Genomic DNA, 10,603 nt, shown 5'->3' with positions numbered 1-10,603 from the left:
AAGTCATCAGAAGTACTAGACTTTCGCCAATGATGTTCTACTTTGCCGGAGAGGTTTTGCAGGCAACGTGTTTTCATTGTGTACCCCGACTGAGGAAGTGGTCGAAGTAAGCGACACTGAATTCACTTAATCAAGGGACAATGCTCACATATATTAAAGCAACAAATATTCAACAAGTTGATTGGTATGAAAATTATGATTTAATTAATTTTAACAATTTTGTAGAATAATTACTGAAGGATACATCATTGAACAAGATCCACAGGGTCCACGGATAAAATTATCCATCAACAAGACGCTTAATGGATTTACAAACATATATTGCAAAATGTGACATTAGCATTCCCTGTTTTTAATACAGAGTCTGGCTTGAAGTAGTCTTACGCCTTAGTTTAAATTAAAAAAAACATAAATAGCTAAAATGATTGTTACTTTTTTTGTAGGCAGACAAGGTGGACACATCTGACGTCAAACTCTATATTATGCTTTTACCGACGTTGCCTCTCCTCTCCTAGAGACTTATGGTAAATGTCAGCGATGCTGCTAGCAATATATTTCCTGCCGTTCAGTGATTACCGATTCTTCCTTTTAACCCCTGTTTTTCCTGAGATGTGTACAATGCCCTGCGGTGATACAAAGGAGTTACTGTGCTTGGCTAGTGTGGGCCTTGTAAAATACACATTGTTATGTATCACACTTTATTACTTAGTTAAAATTGTTGACTCTTCGTTCATTGGTAAAATAAAATGTCTAAACTGATTGTTCATCTTTATGCGTCATGTCTGTATAGGACTGATTGGAAGACAGAGCATTTTTCAGAAACAATGTACATAGAAAACACGTCCCCATCCAGTAATTACAAAGTATATGTCTTGTTCCGTTCCGATAGAAAGATTACACCAAGGAATTCAAAATAACCAATTGTAAAACGCTATGGAATATGCTGGTGCTATATTAGACATGTTAATAAATAAAAAAAATTAACTTTGTTGAGAGAATAAATTATTTTATTAAACGGTTTCAATAATTAAACTGAAAAGCCACCAACACCTCACCAAAGTTTACAGTTTAAGATGTCATTAGAAGCAATCTGATCATGATAAGTCATTGGGGGGGTATTGAATTGTCCGCAAGTTGTTTTTTTTTCCCCACAGCGTAAAAAAAAAATCTCCCGCGGGTTTTTAACTGCAATAATGACCGTTTTTATTTAGCGCAGCGCAAAAAACTCGTGCAATTCAATTGAAAAAGAGGGACCGCTGCCCCCGCACGTTAATCATTGAGTTTGCGAGTTTTTAAGGGAGTGAAGGGGAGTTTTAACGCGGTCATGTATAACACAAAAAAAAGGTTTTGCATACATTCTCATACATTAGATTGTATTACACATTGATAATATCTACATTACAGTACTTTCTTTACCATATTTTTTAATTGAACTATTTTTTACCATACAATCATCTATACCATGTCAAAACACATTACTACATTCATATTTGTACCAAAAACATACATAAATATAATTAATTAGTGATTTTATTTATTTATTTATTTTATGTTTTTTTTATTCCATTATTTTTTTCACAAGAAAGTCAACTTTTACATGTTAGGCATTAGGGATAAACATAAGTTTAACTTTTTTCTTCACATTATTACATGATTTCAAATTCTTTTCAGAGGTTTTTTATTTTTAACACACCCCAAAGAGGTACAAGATAAAACAGCATATTGGCCTGTTTAACGCGCCGCGTTAAAAAAACAATTGAATAGCTTTTAACGCGGCTGCCTCTCTCACACCCTATACTTTCAATAGACCTTCTACTGGAGCGCGAGAGGACTGTTTCATGAAAAAAAATGTAGCGTTAAAAATGAAATTGAATCGCGGGTAAAGTTAACCCGCTCGAAAATGCTAAAAAAACAGCATTAAAATGACTTAACGCCATCTCAAAAAAAAACCTTGCGGACAATTAAGTACCCTTGATTGACTCTAAAATCTGCATAGTTACAGTCAGCGAACTCATTGATGTGAACATGAAAACGACGATTGTCATTTTTTGTTAAATCATATACCCCAGATTAAATAAGATATTCTGTATATATATATATATATATATATATATATATATATATATATAGCATGTGTTTACATCTGTCTGCTACTCTCAGAGTGTCACTTCCTTTGTGTGCTGCTGGCGGTGGAAGTTTACAGTCTGCACTTAAGATATGTGACACTATTACGTGGACTGCAGGGTTCCCTAATGGACGTTTTCAAGTTATGACGGCCGTGGGTCTCTAATCTCTTTGTTACAAGCCATGACAGCAATGTCGCACGTCTAGGGCAAAGCTAATTGCTTCCTCCTCCTGAGGTTAGTAAGGTCTCTTAATAAATCTTTTGGAGGAATAAATGAATAAATAAGCTGCGCTTTAGAACAGATACATTGCAAGTTGATTGCTCTCTATTTTTAATTCCATGTTAAAAGTGACCAGTGAACAATACAATCAGAGGAAACAATTAAGTATAGACAAGAGATACAGGCACACGTTGAATTAAGGTGGATTTTTTTTACCCTTATCACAGTGATACGCACAATGACAACTTTTCACCATGAGTATTATAATTTTATAAGAAAAATAATTAGATAAAAGCTTATGCATGTAAACTGGTAAGTAGAATATATAATTTTTTATATCTATTCCCCCCCACCCCAAAGAAATTTATTGTCAGTGCATCGTGTTTACAGAACAAATATACTTAACAAATAAACTTCCCCATGAAAAAAACAGGAACGTACCGAGGATATAGTAAGAATTAGGTGAAACAGGAAATTGAAACTTTAAAGAGGGGGGTTCGTGCCTTCTAGGTAGTGCCCACCCCCTTCTTCCCAGGTGGTCATTCCCGTGGTCCTTTAAATTTGGCACCAGAGAGACCCTAAGATTTTTCAGTTTTCCAGCCTGGGGGGCATCTGAGGTAGTTATTTGACCAATATACCCCCTGCTGCTGCATTTAGACTTTCAAAGGTGGTGATACCAATTAAAGTGGGGGGGGAGGGGGCCTAGAGTGTTCGCTTGTTGCTCGGATTTCCAGGAGGTAAATAGTACCGATCCCTGAAAGATGTCTGGGGTAGGACAGAGCTATAAATTGCTTTTTGGATGCTATATTCACAGCCTGTCATATAGAGCCTGTCTCATAATTAATTTACTGGGTGCTTTTAACAGTATCAAAATATATAGCCAGTGATGTCAAGTGGTGGGGAAACATCATTTTGGGGCCCTAGGGAAAGGCCAATTAATGTCTTTATATGGCTGTGGATCCTCATTTACATCCCTTGCATACCAGCCAACCTATCTGACTGGAAATTAGGTAAATTAAGCCATGCACCAAAAACCAGACACCTATGCCCCATTATCATTTTATTCAAAACCCCCACCCCTCTTGCATTGCAATGTGTCCCAATAAAATTGAGACTGTTGAAGGGTGTTATGCACTTGGCCTATGTCAGTGCTTCAAAAACCCAGTCTTCAGGGCTCCCTAACAGTGCAGGTTTTCCATATCTCCTTGCTGGAGCACAGATGTAGTCATTACTGACTGACACATTGTAACAGATCCACAGGTGGTGTAATTATGTCACATGTAATCCAGAAAACCTGCCCTGTTGGGGAGCCCTGAGGACTGGGTTTGGGAAACCCTGGTCTATGTCATCTATGCAATAACATTATACAGTATATTATAGGCTGAACAGATTGTATTATATGCACCTCTCAATGCCAGTTGGCTGATTTCTACTATTATCATGTGACCTATTTTGAGCTCCACCCTGATTCTGTACATGTGTGTATTACTGTAGTGTCCTACAGATGAGGACATATTTATATAAAATCTATGACAGAGAAGACATGGGCGTGGCCTGAGCTGTGAGGAGAAGGGGCGTGACCAGCACTGTGAGATAGAGGCGTGGCCAGAGCTGTGAGGTGATGGGGCGTGGCCAGCACTGTGAGAAAGAGGTGTGGCCAGAGCTATGAGGAGATGGGGTGTGGCCAGAGCTATGAGGAGATGGGGTGTGGCCAGAGCTGTGAGGAGTGGGGCGTGACCAGCACTGTGAGAATGAGGTGTGGCCAGTGCTGTGAAGTAAAGGGGTGTGGCCAGAGCTATGAGGAGATGGCGTGTGACCAGAGCTGTGGGAAAAAGGTGTGGCCAGTGTTGTTTATTAGGTGACTTTTCTGTCAGTTGAGGAGAGAAGGGGCCTGGTCAGTGCTGTGAGGAAAATGGATGTAGCCAGTGCTCTCAGGAGATGGGGTGTGGCCAAAGCTGTGAGGAGAGGGGGTGTGACCAGCACTGTGGGAAGGGGGTGTGGCCAGAGCTCTCAGGAGATGGGGTGTGGTCAGAGCTGTGAGAAGGGGTGTGGCCTGAGCTGTGAGGAGATGGGGTGTGGCCAATGCTGTGAGAAGGGGTGTGGCCTGAGCTGTGAGGAGATGAGGTGTGGCCTGAGCTGTGAGGAGATGGGGTGTGGCGTGAGCTGTGAGAAGGGGTGTGGCCTGAGCTGTGAGGAGAAGGGGTGTGGCCTGAGCTGTGAGAAGGGGTGTGGCCAGAGCTATGAAGTAAAGGGGTGTGGCCAGAGCTATGAGGAGATGGCGTGTGACCAGCACTGTGAGAAAGAGGTGTGGCCAGTGCAGTGAAGTAAAGTGGTGTGGCCAGAGCTATGAGGAGATGGCGTGTGACCAGCACTGTGAGAAAGAGGTGTGGCCAGTGCAGTGAAGTAAAGGGGTGTGGCCAGAGCTATGAGGAGATGGCGTGTGACCAGAGCTGTGGGAAAAAGGTGTGGCCAGTGCTGTTTATTAGGTGACTTTTCTGTCAGTTGAGGAGAGAAGGGGCCTGGTCAGCGCTGTGTGGAAAATGGATGTAGCCAGTGCTCTCAGGAGATGGGGTGTGGCCAAAGCTGTGAGGAGAGGGGGTGTGACCAGCACTGTGGGAAGGGGGTGTGGCCAGAGCTCTCAGGAGATGGGGTGTGGTCAGAGCTGTGAGAAGGGGTGTGGCCTGAGCTGTGAGGAGATGGGGTGTGGCCAATGCTGTGAGAAGGGGTGTGGCCTGAGCTGTGAGGAGATGGGGTGTGGCCAATGCTGTGAGAAGGGGTGTGGCCTGAGCTGTGAGGAGATGGGGTGTGGCCTGAGCTGTGAGGAGATGGGGTGTGGCCTGAGCTGTGAGAAGGGGTGTGGCCTGAGCTGTGAGGAGATGAGGTGTGGCCAATGCTGTGAGAAGGGGTGTGGCCGATGCTGTGAGGAGATGAGGTGTGGCTAATGCTGTGAGAAGGGGTGTGGCCTGAGCTGTGAGAAGTGATGTGGCCAATGCTGTGTGAAGGGGTGTGGCCTGAGCTGTGAGGAGAAGGGGTGTGGCCTGAGCTGTGAGGAGAAGGGGTGTGGCCTGAGCTGTGAGGAGATGGGGTGTGGCCTGAGCTGTGAGGAGAAGGGGTGTGGCCTGAGCTGTGAGAAGGGGTGTGGCCTGAGCTGTGAGAAGGGGTGTGGCCTGAGCTGTGAGAAGGGGTGTGGCCTGAGCTGTGAGGAGATGGGGTGTGGCCTGAGCTGTGAGGAGATGGGGTGTGGCCTGAGTTGTGAGAAGGGGTGTGGCCTGAGTTGTGAGAAGAAGGGGTGTGGCCTGAGCTGTGAGGAGATGGGGTGTGGTCAGAGCTGTGAGAAGGGGTGTGGCCTGAGCTGTGAGGAGATGGGGTGTGGCCAATGCTGTGAGAAGGGGTGTGGCCTGAGCTGTGAGGAGATGGGGTGTGGCCAATGCTGTGAGAAGGGGTGTGGCCTGAGCTGTGAGGAGAAGGGGTGTGGCCTGAGCTGTGAGGAGGGGTGTGGCCTGAGCTGTGAGATGGGGTGTGGCCTGAGCTGTGAGGAGAAGGGGTGTGGCCTGAGCTGTGAGGAGAAGGGGTGTGGCCTGAGCTGTGAGGAGAAGGGGTGTGGCCTGAGCTGTGAGGAGAAGGGGTGTGGCCTGAGCTGTGAGGAGAAGGGGTGTGACCTGAGCTGTGAGGAGAAGGGGTGTGGCCTGAGCTGTGAGAAGGGGTGTGGCCTGAGCTGTGAGGAGAAGGGGTGTGGCCTGAGCTGTGAGGAGAAGGGGTGTGGCCTGAGCTGTGAGGAGAAGGGGTGTGGCCTGAGCTGTGAGGAGATGGGGTGTGGCCTGAGCTGTGAGGAGATGAGGTGACAGAGAAACAATACTACAGAATATATTGATTTTAACCTTAATTTATTCTCTGGCTACAATGGTAACGTGTTTAAAAAGAAATTTACTAATTATTTAATTAGTTCCTTTATTATTAACCTGTCCAGCTCATTGGGGGGCTTGTTATAATTGGGACATCACTTCTTTTTGGGTCGATTAACTAAAGAACAGAGCATCCACCGCCGTGTTGTTACATTGTTTTTCTGTGAATATATTATTAGTATCTTGTTATATTGTTACCTATTTATATTTTTACATCCATTTACAGAATGTTAATACTAATAAACACATATTTAGCCTATAATAGAAATAAACCCTTCTGAATAGGGTCATAAAGTCCAGACTGGGTCCTTCACCTCTTGTCTTATGACTTCAACGCCTCCAGGGTGTTATTACTTAAATGTAATGTCTAATTAACACCAGGATATTACATTTTCCCACATAATAGATGTAGGGATCCCATTTAACCCAGTTTTCCAGGGACAGTTGACATCTTTTCTGTTTTCTTGAAAGCCGGTGATTGTGCCTCCGGTCACCAAGTGCAAAGAAAGTGGAAAAACACAAAAAAAGTGCACAGGGTGCGGAACTTCAAGCCCCCCTCAAAAGTCAGAGAAACGTCTGATTAACAACATAATTCGGGTAGTTTCTATAAGTAATAAATGTTTCACCTTAATTGGGGTCTACCATGAAGATCTATAGAAATACCATGTTCCCACAATAAATTCTTGCCATTAAAATCTCTTAATCTATAGGTAAATTGTACACAAGAGACTTCAAACAAACCCTGCGCAGAGGATAATAGTTCTCATTAGGTTTTTGTGTGTATTAATGGTGCCCCCTAATGGTGCATCAAGGTTACTGCAGACTGTAGGAGCGAAAACTAGAAAATAATTCTGTGCTCATTGTTGCATAACGCTGATAATTTCCAGGCACAGTTGTGCTCATCTACATCACAGAAATAAATCCGGTCCGGTCAGATGTTTGCTTTCATTGTCTAACATGTACTAGGCAAATGTAAACTCCATACTAATTGGTTCCTGTGAGTTAGTGCAAAATTGCAAACAAATGTGATCATAGTAAATAACCGTCACCAACACAGTAACAATGTAATGAAATAATAGGATTTGTGACTAGGAATTGTTCAGCAGAATATTCACACCTTGTCCTATCCACGTGCATTGTGGGTACCCGTCCTAAACGCTCATGAACTCGCGTGACCATAATAAACAATATGTAGTTTGATTTACTTTTTTTCTAATACTTCCTTTAAAACGACTTGATATTCTGGTTCAGCGGTGGCGTGCTGGGTGTGTGTAATAAGAATCACAGCTCTCCAAAAAAAATTCTCAAACACTAGAAAAGCAGTATAGAAAGATGATTTTATCTGTAATTGAGTTATAACAAGAAGGGGAAATGTTAGAACTATCAGAAAGAGATCTACCTCCACCATATGAAGCTGTATCTCCACCTTACCAAATTTCTAAAGATACGTGTGGTGATGAATTTGGCAGGGCCTTAACTAGGGTTGTTCGATCGGGGCGACCGTCCAGAGCGCAGCTCTGAAGGGGGGACGCAGTTTAAGAACATTGTAGGTTCATTTGGTTAAAATTGAGGACTAGGGGGGGTGGCATTTTTCTTTCCCACCCCAGGCGCTAAAATTTTGAGTTACGGCTCTGGAATTCGGGTGTAGGTCTGTTCTGTTCTACTATACAAGACTCTGCAGGATACGTCCAATGCATATGTGGAATATAAATTCGCAATAGAACGCACAGGAAAAACAAACAAAAATCAATTAATGTTACCCGTTAATAATATAAAAGTTAAAAAGTTATTTTGAGACAAAACGTAGCAGTTTATATTGTTGATTAAACTATATTTTTAAAAATATTTATTACTGGAAAGAACCACTTTAACACCACTCCTTTTATTAGATTAAATATTTCTATTTACTTCTAAAAATACTGCCCCATTAAAGTCTTAAATTATTTATAAAGGTGCGACCACTGGCAGGTTAAGGGGCATCGGGGTTATCGTTAGTAAGTGAGACACTTACGCCATAAACCCATGCAATATGCCAGGGTATTTAATTAGGTCTGAAACATTAAAAAAATGACTGACAGATGAGTGATGCAGAATATTTGCTCTATCCAGATGCATTGTGGGTACCTGGCTCAAACAATCATAAAACATGTGACCATAGTATGGAGTTTGAATGTTTTTTCTCTACCTATACTTTCTCTAAAACGACTTGATATTCTGGTTCACCAGTGACTTGCTGGGTGGATGTAACGTGACACACACTTCGGATCTCAGCTCTCAGAAACATAACCTCGAGCACTGGAGGAGCGGAAGAGAAAAATTATAACCTATATCATCTGTAATTGAGTTATTTCAAGAAGGGGAAATGCTAGAACTCTCAGAAAGAGATCTACCTCCACCATATGAAGCTGTATCGCCACCTAACCAACTCTCTGCCTCGTATGTTAATCCACCATACAATGATCCATTAATGTCGTTGTCCCCCAACCAGCCTCCACTTTGTCCAAGTCCGGTCTACCTGCTGCTGTCTTCTCTATGGGTATCTCCTCCTGACTGCTGTGAGCTGCCACCACCATATTCAGTCCCTTCACCAGATCCTCCGCAAGACATATGCAGCTCATCACCGGATGGTACAATGGTTACAAGGGTAACAACGGGTCACCACCAACAAACCAACATCTCATCAATTGACCCTTGCCCTCTTCAGTCGGTTGATGAAGACATACAACGTGACCCAGATAGCTGCATAATGTATTCAATCTTTAACCTCATCTTTTTTCCGCCTATTGGAATCTTTGCTGTTATATACGCAACAAAGGTAAAGGTTTGAATATGTGCGGAAAAGAATTGTTGTGTAACTGTTGGTGGAATGTTGTGGGTTATTTTACATTTACATTCTGCTACTAAATACGGTCTTCTGACTTTCTAATATATTTCTGTGTTAGATTAAGAACGATATGAAAGGTAGTGGAGCAAACCATTCTAAGGCAGTCAAGACTAGTATTTGGAGTCCCCTCCCGATTGTGCCACCGAGAAAGGAAAGAGTTAAAAGGTGACATTTTTAATATTTCCATTTCCAGATTGCTCAGTTCAGAGCTTTCAACCTTTTCTTCTTTTAACGTGTAGTTTATATTGAATACTCTCTTATTTGAGTAACTGAATAATTCTGTGTGAAGTGCCATTTACTAAAAACAATGAATAAAATGAACAATTCACATACTAATACATATAGTTTTTATATTTCTAGGTCAGAGGATATGTCCGTGGGGGAGATTTCAGCACAGCAAGGAAATATGCTTTAATAGTGACTTATATCAATGTCTGGGCAACTGCGAACGGCTGCATAGCTTACGTAGCGTCTATACTGCTGTATTTTTTATTACCGAATAGCAACTCAACTTCATCTGCACAGTTAGACTATTATGTATCCTTCTCGCCTTGAATGTACAATCTGGGACTTCCAATAATTGATCTTATTCTAATAGACAAGGATGATAATCCACAGCGTTTATAGATCCAGAGCGCAAAGGCGTTTTCTTTCCTGGACCTGTAGGAAACTATTGTTGCAGATACTTCAAAAGGACCAAAATCTGGAATATTTGGAGGAGTAAAATCCAAGATCTGCTAGAAAAATTGTTTCCCAAATCTGTCCTCATTGCCCGCCAACAACGTGTTTTTTGTGGATCTTCAGCCACAAAGACAGGTGGAGGAAGCGCTGGCTTAGCCTTTGCTGATTGGAAGCCGATAATCTCTCTGAGAATCTACTATATAAATGCCTAGTGGTGTGTGTGAAAAAAAAACCCCACAAGCTGCAGCGCCACCTGCTGGGCAGAGTTATACACTTACCTATATATTTCTTGAAGGAGAAGTGACAGTTGGGAGTGGTTGGTGGTTGCCGGGGGTGACAGTGGGGAGTTTTTAACACCTTAAGTAGCTTGATGAAGGATGTGGCGATGAAGATGAAGGATGAGGTGATAGAGAAAAATGATGAGGTGGTGACATGTGGACAAAACCACGTTAAAAAGGGCGCTTGTGTCGGGAAGTAACGCTCTTCCCCTGAGGAGGCCTGGGCTATGGCCCAAATGCATGACAAGAACCTTTTTAACACCTTAAGTAGCTTGATTTGACTAGAATGCATGAGTATCATGCACGGGTTAACTTGTGTATTATATGCACTAAGAAAAATAACATTCTATAATAGTAAACATGTTATCCTATAACTGTTTGTATTTTAAAGAGTGTAATATATAAACAGATATAGAAGGTAAAATTATCTTTAATATGCTTTGCCACTAACAGTTTATTGATTCAAGTCAGTAACTTGTAACGTGAGACAAACTGTCAGAAATTTATGACAGC

The 10,603-nt window shown here is 42.4% G+C and overlaps 1 long non-coding RNA gene across 1 annotated transcript; it reads left to right on the top strand.

Moving 5' to 3' along the window:
• Window positions 1–4,709: 4,709 nt before the first annotated feature.
• Window positions 4,710–9,996, top strand: LOC142107275 (uncharacterized). The gene is made up of 3 exons (XR_012679923.1): window positions 4,710–4,808; window positions 8,474–9,296; window positions 9,492–9,996. It is a non-coding gene; the product is annotated as an uncharacterized LOC142107275 (long non-coding RNA).
• Window positions 9,997–10,603: the final 607 nt, after the last annotated feature.

Source organism: Mixophyes fleayi, chromosome 11 (genome assembly GCF_038048845.1).
Source record: "Mixophyes fleayi isolate aMixFle1 chromosome 11, aMixFle1.hap1, whole genome shotgun sequence".
Classification (NCBI taxonomy): Eukaryota; Metazoa; Chordata; class Amphibia; order Anura; family Limnodynastidae; genus Mixophyes; species Mixophyes fleayi.
Note: the sequence above shows the minus strand (reverse complement) of the source record. Positions and strands in the feature narration are given on the sequence as shown.